The 15,321-nt window shown below is 34.1% G+C and overlaps 1 long non-coding RNA gene across 3 annotated transcripts in view; it reads left to right on the forward strand.

The window, feature by feature from the left end:
• The window catches only part of LOC141492648 (uncharacterized), a 106,517-nt gene extending 91,855 nt beyond the window's left edge, over nucleotides 1-14,662 (forward strand). For 2 of the 3 annotated variants that reach the window (XR_012470009.1, XR_012470011.1), the window contains exons 4-6: nucleotides 2,470-2,586; nucleotides 3,470-3,541; nucleotides 4,240-5,337. This is a non-coding gene — a long non-coding RNA (uncharacterized LOC141492648). Of the gene's footprint in view, nucleotides 1-2,469; nucleotides 2,587-3,469; nucleotides 3,542-4,239; nucleotides 5,338-13,584 lie in introns of those variants that run through there. The other variant, XR_012470010.1, reaches the window with a different exon arrangement.
• The last annotated feature ends 659 nt before the right edge of the window (nucleotides 14,663-15,321 follow it).

Below are 15,321 nucleotides of genomic sequence, written 5' to 3' on the forward strand. Positions count from 1 at the left end.
AAATCCTGACATTATGGACAGATTTTAAATGTTTCTCTCAGAGATTGACAAGTATGACAGAGAGATAGAGAATATGGTGAATATTTCAACAAAATATTTGATAAAACTTATTTGATGAAGCCAAGGAAACTTCTAAATGACAATTTTTATATTTATGAAGCATTCAAAGAAAAATGGATATAAAGAATGGCATGATACAGCTTGAACAAATCAACACCAAAAACAGCTAACATTTATATAGAATTTAATGTTTTTGAGGCATTGTGTTCAAAGGAACATGATATAAAATTATTACTGTCATATAAAAGAAGATAACTGTAAATAGCACCAAAATTCATGTAAAGTATTGGGTAAAATTACAAAAACCTTATAAAATGTATACACAATTTTTCTTTTAACAAATGGTAAATTATTAATTTATAATGTAAGCACTATTAGTCAATCAGTAATCCTTTATAAAGTAATATGTTCTAGGAACTGTGTTTTCAGTTACTCTTGTATGTTGATATATTTTATTGTTTTGGGGGGGGTAAGATGGGAGGAACTCTGTTTATAAAGAATTCCACTTGGAAAATACTGAGAGTTTCTATGGTCCAATTCAAATCAACAGATATTTGTGAATTTTTTTTTAATATTGTAAGGCACTGTATTAGATTCTGGGTATAGAAAGATTAAAAGCAAAATTTCCCTCAGTGTAGAAAAGAAAACCAAAATAGTTAAAGTGGTCCTTAGCAGGAAATATATACCTATAAGCACTTTGATGAACAAAATAAAAAAAAAACATAGATTGATGAATTGAGAATGTAATTAAAACAAGAAGAAAAGCAACAAAATAACCATCCTAAAATAAACACAAAATAAATTTTTTGGGAAATTAAAGTCAAGATAAAAATAATGGAAAATAAAACTAGTTAAACTAATAAAAATAACAGTTATTTTAAAAGAATAATACAATAAATCTTTAGCGCATTTAATTTTTGAGAGAAAATAGTATTTTTAAATAGAGACAAAATACACTTCACATTTTTATTTCATCAGTTTTCTTTTCTATAGTGTACTTTAAAATTTTCTACACTTGCATATAATATCCCTATTAGATTATCAGTTCCAGGAGGGCCACTTCTTATTTAAACAGCATCGTTCTCCATTCATAGCACAGGGATTGATCCTTAAGTAATATATATTGAACATGTGAGATGAGATGAAGTTATTATCATAGGTAAGGTCTTAAACTAGTATTTTCCACTAAAGGTAAAAAAATAAGAGGTGATTTGAGAGATATGGTGGATTTAAAATCACCCAGATTTGTAAAAGTGATTGAATATTTGGGGTGATGAAAAGTGAATAGTTAGAGGTGACTACAAATTTGTAAGCCATGATGAATGCGTAATAAGGAGAAGGGCAGGTTTTATTTGGGAAGATCAATTCAGATTTGAACATGCTGAGTTTACATAGTATATCCAAATGGAAATTACTCTCTATAGCAAATGAAGGACTTGATATCTGGTAAGAAGTTGATGGTAGAACTATGTAATCTTAAAGTCATAAAATTCAAAAATGTGAAAGCCCTTAAAAATTATTGAGTTAAATCTTTTAATTAAATAGATTACATAATTGAGAACAGAAGTTAAATGTTTTCCCCATGGTCATAGAAGTAATAAGTAGCAGGGTTATGATTTGATCTCCAGTCATGTCAACAAAAACTACAATGCTCTTCCATTGTATCTAGGAGTCACTTGCATGGAGGTGATAATTCAAGCCATGAGAAGGAGATAAAATCACTAAAATAAATAGGTTAAGGGTAGAACACTGATTAATACCTATTTCCAAGGATTGAAAAATATGAACAGACAGTGAAGGAGAGAGGGGAAGTCAAAGGATTGAAGGGAATCAAGAAGATGAGCACATTGTCTAGGTCACAGAGAGATCAAGAATGATGACAGAAATAACATCATTAGATTTAGTGACAAATAATTAGTCAACAAAACAATTTCAGCATAGAAATTAAAGACAGATTGATGAAAAATAGTTAGAAATGGGATGAAAGAATCAAGTATGGACTATTCATTTTAGACACTAGATGGTAAAGATAGGAGAGATTTGAGTATACAGCGCAATCCAATTAAGGAGGGAGGTAGTGAAGGAAGAACACAATAGCTTTGTGCGTGTGTGTGTGTGTGTGTGTGTGTGTGTGAGAGAGAGAGAGAGAGAGAGAGAGAGAGACAGAGAGACAGAGAGAGACAGAGAGAGAGAGAGAGAGAGAGACAGAGAGAGACAGAGAGAGAGATACAGACAGACCGACAGACAGACAGGCAGACAGAGAGACAGACAGAGACTGGGACATGGCAGTGGAAAGTAGGAGTGGATTATGATTGAAGGAGAAAGAGAAGAGGGGAAGGAATAGCAGCAAAGGTATAAGGGGAAAAGTTAGCCATAAGAATAAGAGAGCTTTCTTCTTTGTGAATAAAGGAAAATAGGAGAGACTGGATATGGAACTGTTAAGAAGCTTGTGGGAAAAGAGAAAGGAAGGTGAGAGAATTCAAGTCGGATGACTGTTATGAAACAACATCAACACCATTTATATAGGTATTTATTGTTTTCTAAGTGCTTAATAAATACTATCTCACTTAATAAATCTCACTTAATAAATACTATCTCACGTACCACCCTTAGAGATAGGTTCTATTACTGACTACCTTTTACAGGTGAGGAAACTAAAGCAACAGAGGTTAAGTGACTTGCCCAGGGTAACACTGCTAAAAAGTATCTGGATTGGATTTGAACTCAGGTTTGTCATGACTCTAGGTACATAATTCTTTTTACGGAGTCATCTGGCTGCTATAAAATTAAGTAACTATTGAGATTCTGAAAGAATCCTGCCTTTATATGTCTTATTGTTAGCATTTCAGAAAATATTCTAATACCTTATATAATTTTTTCCTATTTATCCTATATTTTCATTTTAGCATGCAGTTTTTGACTCATTTCTGTCTACATTACAGCTAGTTTTCTTTCTAGTTTGGAAACTTTATAGCACCCATCCATTTTGACCCTTATGAGCTGAGATAAATCCCTTTCCCACCTTTCAGTAAGGAATCAAATCAGTTCCCTGCTCACTCTATGATAACACTAACACTGTAATCCTGTTGCCACCCTGAGGTGATAATAACAGAGAATTATGTTATCTACTCATGATAAGACTAGTCCCATTCCAACTTCATGGAGATAACAACAATGAGTACTGCTATCTATATGCATTGACCATTTACTCCCTTATCCTTCCTTCTTTTCTTCTATTATGGGGTTTGAGCACCTAACAGACCACTGTCTGACAGTAGCAATTGGGGTCCCTTAATTCTATCCAGCCCTATTTTTGTATAAAGGACAGACAGTTAAAGATTCTCAAAGAAGCAGTGATTGCTTATTCCATTTAAAATGCTACTTCTACAGTATGTTTGTTCTCTTCAAGGATTGAGATCAGATCATCCAAGAAGAGGACCATTTATCCCTAGCATAAAAAAACTGTGAGAATATTCTCTAGGTGAGTTATGATCAGTAAACATATAATGTATCTACAATGTACTAACCATTGAGGACATAAAAAATAGCTTGTCCTCAGTGAGTTTGCATCCTAATGAAGCACACAACACATATAAATAGAAGCATATACATATACATATATGAGTGGTATAGATTTAGTTTTACATCTATCAATAGATACAGATATGGGTCAATTTTTGTCAATATACACACAAGATAATTGAAGAGAAAGAGACCAACTGGGATGAATCAGATAGAACATCCAAAAAGAAGACTGGGAAAGATATCAAGGATTCCAAAAGGCATAAAGAAGAGGGAGTAAATTTCAGGGATGGGGACAGATTGGTACTTAGAATGACATGTATGAAGTATAGCAAGGAGATCAATCTGACTGAACCAAATGGAACATGAAGGGTAATAATACATTGGCTTGGCAAGGGAGATTGGAGACAAGTTGCAAAGGGTTAATGCCAGATACAAGATTATGAACTTGGAGGTAATAAGGAACCATTGCAGTTTATTAGTACTAAATTTTAAAAATTTGAATTCTTAGAAAATAGGGTACTGGTTTTTATTTTGGTCAAAAACACATATTCTCTGTTTTGTTATTCATTTAAATAACATATTACATACACATATACATATTACATATGTATATATTATGTATGTATTTATCTTTAATTGTCTTTCTCTGTCTAGCTTTGGAAGGTGCAAATGAAAAGGAAAACATAGTGATTCCAGCTCTAACTTGTTCCAGTAGTCTTGTGTCTGCCATTTTTTCCTCACTGTTTATATTGAAGCCTATTAGTGAGGTGAAAAGTTCTTGGAAGGGTGGTAAGTATGTTCTGAGAACACAGAAAAGATACAGTCATTAATTTTACATTATTTTAGAACTAGGAATAGGAAGGACACAAAAGAAATAAAGCATTACCACTTATCTCAAGTAACTTAAAGTCTTGGACCACTTTACTTTTGGGGGAGTTATGAACATTCCTGAACAGGACAATCTCATTCTCATTGCAATGCAAATATTATTGAGCATATTATCATAAAGAATTATCCTGGGCACTGCAATTTTATTTAACTTATCCGAGATCACAGAACATATCAGAGGCAGAACTTGTCTTCTCTAAGGGGCAGAACCAAGATAATAGAAAAAAAGGCAAGGAGTCATCTGAGCTTGCTCAAATCAAAATAACTTTGAATACGCATCAAAATAAATTATGGAGTGGCAAAATCCACAAAAGGATGGGGAGAAGCAATTTGCCAAAGTAAGACATTAAGCAGGTTGGCATGAAAGTTCTGTCACACTGAGAGGAAAGAAGATGGCTCTTGAGAGTAATCATTCTTCCATTCATCCATCTCATTATTCCATCATTCTTCCAATAAACAAGGTTCATAAGATTAGTGGTGTGTGCCTTTGATTCTTCTTGCCTTTCCTAGCTCATATCTTCCTATGATCTCTTTGAGGTATAGGCCATTTAACTTTTCCATATGTAAACCCTATATTCACATAGTGCATTGCATTCCTTCACTTATCTGTTGATTGCATACTAAATATTAATGTTTCTGCATCCATGAGATCTCTTGAATTTGTCTCCTCTCTATCACACAGACACTGTATGACTTTAGACCCCATGGCCTTTCACCTTGATCTTCCTGATTTGCATCTTTTTCCTCTCCAATATATTCTTCATAAAACTACCAAAATGATTTTCCCAAATCTTGGATACAATCATTTCTTTCCCCTACTCAGGAAACTCCGGTGTCTCCCTATTGATATTAGAATTAAATGCCATTTCATATTTATCTTATTCTTTTAAATTTTCCATTAAATTTTATCAAATATATGTTCACATATATTTATTAGTATTCCAAAATACTTATATAAAATTATATATAAATAAAGATACATATTGGATAAGTGTGCTTTTTTTTAACTAATGGATTGTGATCTGAAAAACAAATGTGACTATAACTAGCCTAGATTGAAAGTTTCTTGAGTATAAGAACTTTTACTTTTGTTGTTGTATCCCTAGCCCTAGGGCCTTGGGTTAGTAGGTAATTAAGTTGTTGATTAACTGATATCAAGTAATTTATTTAGTAGTTGTTAAGAACTCATTGAAGATTTTTGAGAAAGAGACTACAGTGATTAGAACTGTAGTTTATATAGATTATGCAGACAATTGTATGCAACTGGAATTGGAGTGAGAAGAGAAAAGCAGTCAGAGAACCAGTTTTCTGGTAATGCTTTGCAATCTAGAGAAAAAAAGTAATGAGGCCCTCAACTAGAATTTATGAAAGGAAGGATAAATGAGAGTGTGGTTGTGAAGGGCTCTGTAGCAATAGAGATTTTGGTTATTTGACTCTCTGAAATGGTTGGGAGAGATAAAGGAGGGCAGGGTGATCTCATGACCATAAATTACCATATATTAGTAATAGCATTAGAAAATATTGAAAATTAAAGAAAGAAGTATGGGTCCATGGGAAAGATGATGAAATTAAAACTTTTTCAACATTCCAATACTTGCTATTTAGGCTTAATATATTTGTGATAGTGACTAAACATTTGGAATAAAGCCCTCAGCTGGCTGTTAAAAACTTTGGCAATATGGTTCAAGAAAGAGCATAGGCTATATGTAATGGGAATAAACTCGGAGTATTTCCAATAAAATCAGGGGTGAAACAAGGATGTCCATTATCCCCATTATTATTCAATATAGTATTAGAAATGGTAGCTGTAGCAATAAGAGAAGAAAAAGAAATTGAAGGAATCAGAATTGGCAGTGAGGAAGCAAAACTTTCACTTTTTGCAGATGATAGGATGGTATATTTAGAAAACTCAAGAAACTCATCAAAAAAACCTCCTTGAAACAATTAGCAAATTCAGCAAAAAAGCAGGATATTAAATAAACCCACATAAATCATCATCATTTCTACATACGATCAACAAAGCTCAAAAGACAGAGGTTGAAAGAGAACATCCATTTAAACTATAGACATTATTAAATACTTGGAAATCTACTTCCCAAGACAAACCCAGAAACTGTATTAACACAATGATAAAGCACTTCTCACCCAAATAAAATAAGATCTAAATAACTGGAAAAATATCAAAAGCTTATGATTAGGTCGAGATAACAAAATGAAAATGCCAATTCTACTTTAGCTAAATTACTTATTTAGTGCCTTACCAATCAAACCACCAAGCTAGAAAAATGGTGACAAAATTCATCTGGAGCAACAAAAGGTCAAGAATAGCACAGGAACCGATGGGAAAAAAAATGTCAAGTAAGGTGACCTAGCTCTACCAGATAAAAACTTTACTATAAAGCAGCAGTCATCAAAACTCTGTGGTATTGGTTAAGAAAAAGAATAATTAATGGATCAGTGGATTGGGATAGGTTCAAAAGAAAACGCAGTGAGTGACTACAACAATCTACTGTTTGACAAAGATAACAGCTTCTGGGATAAGAACTCACTATTTGACAAAAATTGTTGGGAAAACTGGAAAACAGTATGGCAAAAATGAGGCATAGATGCACATCTCACACCCTATACCAAAATAAGGTCAAAATGGGTACAGGATTTAGACCTAAAGAGCAACACTAGATAAATTAACAGACCATTAAATACTCTTATCTATCAGATCTGTGAAAAGGGGATAAATTTTTATGACCAAACAAGAATTAGAGCACATTATGAATTGAAAATGAATGATTTTGACTATATTAAATTAAAAAAAGTTTTTTCACTAATAAAATCAATGTTGCCAAAATTAGAAGGAAAGCAAAAAAGTGAGAAACAGTCTTCTCAACTAGGAGTTCTGATAATGGTCTCATTTTTTAAAATTATTATTTAAGGCAATGGGTTTAAGTGACTTGCCCAAGGTCACACAGCTAGGCAATTATTAATGTCTGAGGCCATATTTGAACTCAGGTCTGCCTGACTCCAGGCCTGGTGCTCTATCTACTGTGCTGCATGACTACCACCTCACTTTTAAAATATATAGAGAATTACATCAAATTTATAAGGTCACAAGTCATTTCCCAGTTGATGAAATGATCAAAGGATATGAACAGCCAGTTTTCAATTTAAGAAATTAAAGCTATATATAATCATATGAAAAATGCTCCAAATAATTATTGATTAAAGACATGCAAATTAAAACATTAATGAGGTATCACCTCATACCTCACACCTTTTAGATTGGCTAAAATGAGAAAAAAGAGAAAATGATCAGTGTTGGAGAGGTTGTAGGAGGATTAGGACATTGATGCATTGCTGGTGGAGTTGTGAAATTGACCCAACCTTTCTGGAGAGCAATATGGAATTATGCCCAAAGAGCATTAAAACTGTTCATACCCTTTGACCCAACAATTCCAATTCTAGGTCTACATCCAGAAGAAATTCTAAAACAAAAGGGAAAAGTTCTACAAATTCAAAACTATTCATAGCATGTGTTTTTGTAGTGGCAAAGAACTGGAAACTGAGGGGTTACCCATCAATTGGGGAATGGCTAAACAAGTTATGGTATATGAATACTATGGAATGCTATTGTTCTATAGGAAACCATAAATGGTTGGACTCTAGAGAAGTATGGAATGCCTTACTAGTACTTGGCTAGTCCTGGCCATGGTCTGAGGAAGACATCAAAGAATGATAGAAGAATTCCCTATTATCTTCATTTTGATTTTTCTTTTCCTTATGCCAGCTGATGCTGAGCAAGGGGAGTAGAACCAAGAGAACTATCTACACATTAATTATTGTCCAATGAACAGCCTTGATGGAGGCATCTCCTCTCAGCAGTCCAGAGAGCCTGACTCCAGGCTGTATTAGACCTGCTATGAACAATACCATCCCCATCCAGAGGAAGAAAATCAAAACAAAACAAAACACACACATATCTACTAAAACAACCCTCCAGGATTTGTTGAACACTTTATAAAAATTATTTCTTATGTATCTCTTTCCCTTAATCCCAATTCCTTATAGCAAAAATAATTAATATGCAAACATGTTTATCAAAAATATGTATGAACAATGTTAACCTGACTGTTCACCACTGAGGGGTGGGGGGATAGAAGGAAATTTTGTAACTTAAAATTATAATTATAAATTATAATTAAAGATATAATAAAAATTGTAAAAAACGATTAAAAAGGAAAGAACATGGTGTCAACAGAAATAGGAGCTGGTATAACTTCCCAGCTCTGCACTTCTGACTTATTTTAGGGCAGGTCACTTGACTGCTCATGGTTTCAGTTTCCCTTTTGGTAAAATGTAGGAATAGATTCTTTGGTCCTGTGATTTAGCAGAGATTTCATGGGTATCAACAAAGATTTAAAAGAGGTTTTATGTAGCATGTAATTGAAGCTGGAGACTAAACAAATTTACCAATTTTTCTACATTTACAATATATTCAAAAGGGGATAATCATTCAGTTATATTAAAACATTTATTATATGCCTCCTTTGTGTAAGATCCTCTGCTGACTAAGAGGAGACATAAAAAATGACCATCTCTTTTCTGGAGATTTCAAACTTATAGGTTAGGAAAGAGAAAATTTTATAGACAAGGTTTATATAAGGTAGAATCTGATAAAGTCAAAGGGTCATAAGAAAATTTCAGGACTGTGGTTCATTTTTAACTGGTAAAGAAATAAATGGAGGTCAGGAAAGATTGTATAGGGGAGCTGCTTTGGACCTGGGCCTTATGGGAAAATAGGAAGTTTAATAGAAATGAGGAGACCCAATGGAGGAGCTTGAGTAAGTGGTAGAACATACTAAGGAGTGAGAACTCCTCATGGTCTGATCTGGTCAGAACACAAACTACAAAAATGGCAGTGGAGTGAAATAAGGCTAAAAATCTGTGTTGGAATTTTGCCAATAGTAGTATCAGCATCTAGTATGGGCCAAGGTCTGAGGAAGACATTAAAGAATGATAGAAGAATTCCCTATTACCTTCATTTTGATTTTTCTTTTTCCTTATGCCAGAAAATATTGAAAATTATTTCAGCCAAGTGCAGATAGGTCAAGGAACTCCCATTTTAAATGAAAGATTTATTTAACTCTGTTTTGTCCAAGATTACCATTAAGAAAATAACTTGTTGAAAAGTCGACATTGAATTGCTTTATCCAGACAAATTTAGGTGCTTGAGTTGAGCAAGGGCGGTGTGTCAGCTAGTGCTGAAAGTAAATATATGATTACATTTTAATGTTGTTATAGATTCAATCATTTATAAAACTACAAGAAACTTTTGTTATAGGTTTGTATTATTAACCACTTCCTTCCTCCATGTAGGTGCTAGAATTCAGGTTTTATGATTAAATGCTATAATTCTTCAGACTCTGAAGAACTCTTTGAAAATGATGTAGTATTTTAATGTATTTATCCTTGAACTGCCAGTACCCATATGGAAAAAAATTCTGTATTAATCTTAAGATACTATATTTATTTCAGCCATCAATTGCTTTTGCTAAGGAAAAAGAATGGGATTTTCAAATCCATTTTTTAGGGCCAAGAGTTGGAAAGGACCATGAGGTCATCCAGGTTTACTTTTACATTTTATATATGAAGAAAGTAAGTTACAGAGACTCTAGTTGAGTTGACCAAGATTACATTGACATTAAATGGCAAATTTGGGATTTGAATTCAAGTGTTGCAGGCAGCTAGGTGAGTGTGTGGCCAGAATGCTGGATCTACATTGGAGAAGTTCATATCCAGCCTCAGACAATGACTAGTTGTGTGACCCTAGGCAAGTCCCTTAGTCTCTCTTTGCATCAATCACTGCAAAAGGAAATGGCAGATCACTCTGTATTTTTGCCAAGAAAACCTATCCAAAGAGTGGTCTACGGAGTCGCAAAGAGTTAGGCAGAAGTGATTGACTGAAAAGCAACAACTTGAAAATCAGTTCAATGCTCTTTCCAGGATAGCAAGAATTGTTATTTATGCCGTTTGATGACTTTATGGCATAAGTGACAGAAATGAAAGGCACACATATGAACGGAAGACATTGGATTTTGTTGAGATTTAGACATTAAAAGTCAATTTTCATAGGAAATACTTTTGCAAAGGTAGAATTAAATAAAATGGAGAAATGCTTAATATGTGATTTATAACCGATTGTATAAAATTTTATGTGCATAGGTCAAATATATACAGTTCTACAATGAGGTTTCTCCCATGTTTATCTTAAAACATGTGGGATTGCTTGATGTTTGCTACCATTAATCAATAATTATTATCAATAATTATCAATATGAACAAAGGTATAGAACAGAGGTATATTGTTGCCAAAGGTTTTCACCAATGTCATAGAGAATGTCCTTTACAGAAACAAATCAAAGCTGACTTTGTTAGTGATAGGAAAGGCTTCTTGCAGAGATTTGTTTTTTGTAGATGCCATTGTGCTGCTTACTACAGTGATTCCTCAATTCAAAACCACTGGAAAAAATTTTCCTAAAGTTATCATAGGAAGGAACAAATGGATAAAATATGACTATGACGTGCAACTGAATGCATTTCTACATAAGAATATCTACCTACCTATTGATTTATCATCTATCTATCTATCTAGTTTCCTATCATCCATCCCCCATCTCTTTATATATATACTCATGTGTGAACACACATATGCGCATATATAGATACACATGTGTATAGCTATAGCTATATGTCAGACAAGAACTTCAGTGAACTAAGAATTGGACCCAGAACTAGGAGGAAGAGAGCAAACTAGATTGAATTTGGAAAACCATGTAGTGATTTAAATGAGCTCAAGCTGTTTTTTGACACAAAACCTTATTTTTTTTTCTACTTCAGTATTTTCCCCCAATAATGTTATATTTAGAGATGTTATATAAACCCTTTATATAGAGTAGTGGCCATGTGAATTGAGAAGCATTGTAATATCAGAAGCATAAACTGTAGGTGACCCAAAGTACAAAGGGGAAAAATGTGACATGCCCTCTGGCACAAGTTTATCTTTTCTCATTGCCAGAAAAGGAAAGAAGATGCACTCAGCAGAGCTCTATGAGATTTAAGGTTTTTCCTAGTTAAGGCCTCAAGACTGGTCAGTTTGATCAGCCGGATGGGAAGTTTGTGAATGACAGAGGAGTTGCATAGGAGAGTTAGAGCTGGGTCTAGAGTGTTAACCAAGAGGATGATGCCATTTGGGGCTGTGAACTGAGACTAAATCCTCCCCAAACTCATAGTCCTGGCTAGGAGGAGCAGTAAAACCTTGAAGTCCCAGAGAACTTTGGTAAGAGTCCTCTCTTTTCTTGCAGTTTGGGGCAAAGACTGACCAACCCATAAGGTTGCTGTTACTAAAGGTTGTTACTCGTGGATGTTAGATGTTTGAAAGTTGTGACCAACAAATACTTGTATAAAAGATGGGATATTAAAGTTGTCATCTGAAAAACATGTAATAGGAAAGGGAAGTTGTCTGGGTATAATAGAAATAGTGACATTTAGTAAATGAATGTTCAAGTAATGAATGTGAAAAGATCAAGAAAAAGATTTTCAGAACTTTTAACTAGATCCTTCCTGGAATTTAAAGATGCATGTGAAAAAGAAGTATAAGACAAGAAGACATTGATGGATTGCAATACACACTCATCAAGTGTTATTTCTTTTATCCATAAGATCATGAATCTTTTGAGGAATAATTTTGATTATATATTAATCTATTTTTATGGATTGACGATAGTGTCCGAATCTTTTATTGTTTAATATAAGTAAATTCTCAGTGAGAATATTCATATGGCCATGGTCGCAAAGCCTGTATGAGTCAGATGTAAATCTTGAGCCCAGTTCCCCTTGCCTTTTAGATCAATTCTCTTTCTGTCTTTTTGCCTGTCATTGTGTATCTCTCCCTATCTCTCTCTGTCTCTATCTCTCTGTCTTTCCTCTTTCTGTTTCTCACTGTGTCTGTCTCTGTCTCTCTCTGTGCATCTCTTTATTTCTTTCTCATTAATTGTTTTTTCTTATCTCCTTCCCCTATGTTTCTAAGTCTCTATATATGCCAGTTAATTATCTATTCAAATATTTGTGCATGTGCACACATGTATAGCTATATACATGTGTATTTGTATAACTATAAAACATAATGCACACATAATAGGCAACATGGTACTTTAGAAGTACCCAGAAGAGCTGAATTTAAATTTTACTTTTGATACTTATTAGTTGTGTGACCTTTAGCAAGTCATTTAACTTTTTAGTACCCCAGGCAGCTCTCTAAGGCTCTTAGGTTACAGATAAGTTGTTGGCTTGTTCTGGTGGAAGAAGTTTCTACATCAATCTACAATCAATTGAATTAATCATTTATTATTTACAGGCACTGTCCTAAGTACTGAATATGAGACAATTTCTATTTATTGCAATATTAGTAAAACCTCAGTTTCAGAATGGGTAAAATACACACATACCCTACATGTATTCCAACACACACATATATGTATATGTGTGAGTGTTTTCTATAAATTACATACACACCTATATTCCATCTTTATCCATGTCTTTGAATGTACCTCTCTATAAGTATGTCATAGTTATATTCACAAAAGTTAATAGTAAAGGTTTTGTCTACTTTTCTCATTCTGTTCATCTCCTTTCTCTCTTTTTTGGATTATTTCATCCCATCTATCTATTTATCTATATATCCATCTTTATCTTTCTATCCACCTATATCTATATATGTAATCTATATAACTATCTATATCTATATCTATAGTTACACATATATTTTTTGCTCCCATGGGAAGCTGGAAATTCTGAGCAGCAAGGGGAAATAACTACCAAATAGTTTTCTGTCCTAAAATGTATTCAGTCCTGAACATTCTTCAACTATTGCTATTCTCCTCATTCAACATTTATGACTACTATAAGCAAGTCAACAGATACTCATCTTTTCTGTACATCTATGTTAGGAATGGAGAATATTGGAACAAAGTTAAGGGAGCATTTTAGTTCAGTTTCCTCTCTTTATGCTGATTGATAGAATTCATTTAAAAATAGTGCCTGCATTCTTATCCCATTCAGCACTCTGCAATTTCTCTGACATTGTCTTGGACAACTGCTTTGTTTCTTGGAGATCTTCTCTAAGTCTCTATATCCAAACGAGCACAGTTATAATAGAAGACTTCTTCAAATATATCTAGGTAAGTTTATTTCCTAGACCAGTGGGAGTCTAACAAATATTGTTGAACTTTTATTCCCTCCCCGCCCCCAATTCTTTTTCTTTTCCTGGTGACTGTATAGAACTTTCACCAAGATTTCCTAATTTAAATTTTCAGCAGTGCCCACATCTTCACTCTGGGAAGATCTATTCATTAAAAACAAATAAATAGTAAATAAATGAAGTGAACAAATAAATCCTACCCTTTTGGCTTGGATATTTATAGAGAAGGTCAATTTTAATTTCATTTACCTCTCTACTACATAGACTATAACTCCTCCAGAAAAGATTTATCAGAGCATTCTAATACATTTCTGGGGTAAAGACTGGGTGCCTAAGGGGCTCCACTCACCTTCAACACTAGAAGACTAAACTGTCTTAATCTGCAGACCAATTTGCTCTACAGCCCCTAAGGAAGGAACTTGTTGATTTTGGCAGTGTTTACCTTTCCTACAAACAAATTCAACATTTTCCAGACTGGCTGGCTCTTAAAAATCACTTGAGAGCTGGGAAAAAAATCTGCCCTCGGGCTGCACCAGTATTTTTTTTTTTCCTATGTTCTAGGAAAGACTTTTGTGTTCTTTACAGCTGTTTGAGGATAATCCATGGAGTCAAGATTATTCGGTCAGGATACTGGTCTGTAGAGTTCCTGGAGTATAGTCCCTTTCAGTGAAGAAAGGGAAAGAAGCTTTCAGACAAAATGGAATAGCTTTGGCTGATGTAATGATGTCCTGAACTACCTGTATGAGGGAAAGGAAGGGAAAGGGGGTTATGAGCACTTTCCTTTTAAATGCAATATTATTTTGGGAAATTTTATTTTAATTTAAGGAGCAATAGCATGTTATGAGTAATAAGGCTGTATTTTTAGCAGCTTTTGTAACAGAGGTATTCACCAATGCTTGAGGAAGCTAAGAATTAAAAAATGGCATCATGGCTTTGGTCCTACTACCCCTCTTTATTTTCTCTCTCTCTCTCTTTCTCTCTCTCTCCTTCTCCTTCCTTCCTTCCTTCCTTCCTTCCTTCCTTCCTTCCTTCCTTCCTTCCTTCCTTCCTTCCTTCCTTCCTTCCTCTCTCTTTCTCTTTTCCTCTCCTGTTCTCTTTCTTCTTTTCTTCTGTATCCCCTCACTTCCTCTCTTTTTCTGTCCCTCTCTTCGCCTCCTTTCCCTTCCCTTCCTTTCTCTTCTTCTTCCCTGCTCTCCTCTCCCCTCCTCCCTCCCTTTCATTTAACATGAAATAGTAATTGTAGTCCCCTTTTCTTCCCCCATACATAATAAGGAAGTTCATTGGCAGCTAGCATAACTGCAACTGTTATTGGCCAAGGTATTCTAACTCATGTTTTCAAAAATCAAGTGTAATAATGCACTTGTTTGTGAAAATTCCCTCACATCTGGTTTTTTGAAAGATCTTCCAGATGTTAGTAAGTATTCTGTCATTGCTATGGCTGATACATTGGGGAGGTTGCAATAAATAACCATTTTGATTACCAGAATTTTCCTGATCCACAAAACAAAGTAATTTAGTACTATTTCTTACTTGACACATTATATTTGGCTTCTCCAGTGAATTCAAGCCCATGAACACTCCCTTCTAGACTATGTCTC

This window comes from Macrotis lagotis, chromosome 7, assembly GCF_037893015.1.
Source record: "Macrotis lagotis isolate mMagLag1 chromosome 7, bilby.v1.9.chrom.fasta, whole genome shotgun sequence".
Lineage (NCBI taxonomy): Eukaryota > Metazoa > Chordata > Mammalia > Peramelemorphia > Peramelidae > Macrotis > Macrotis lagotis.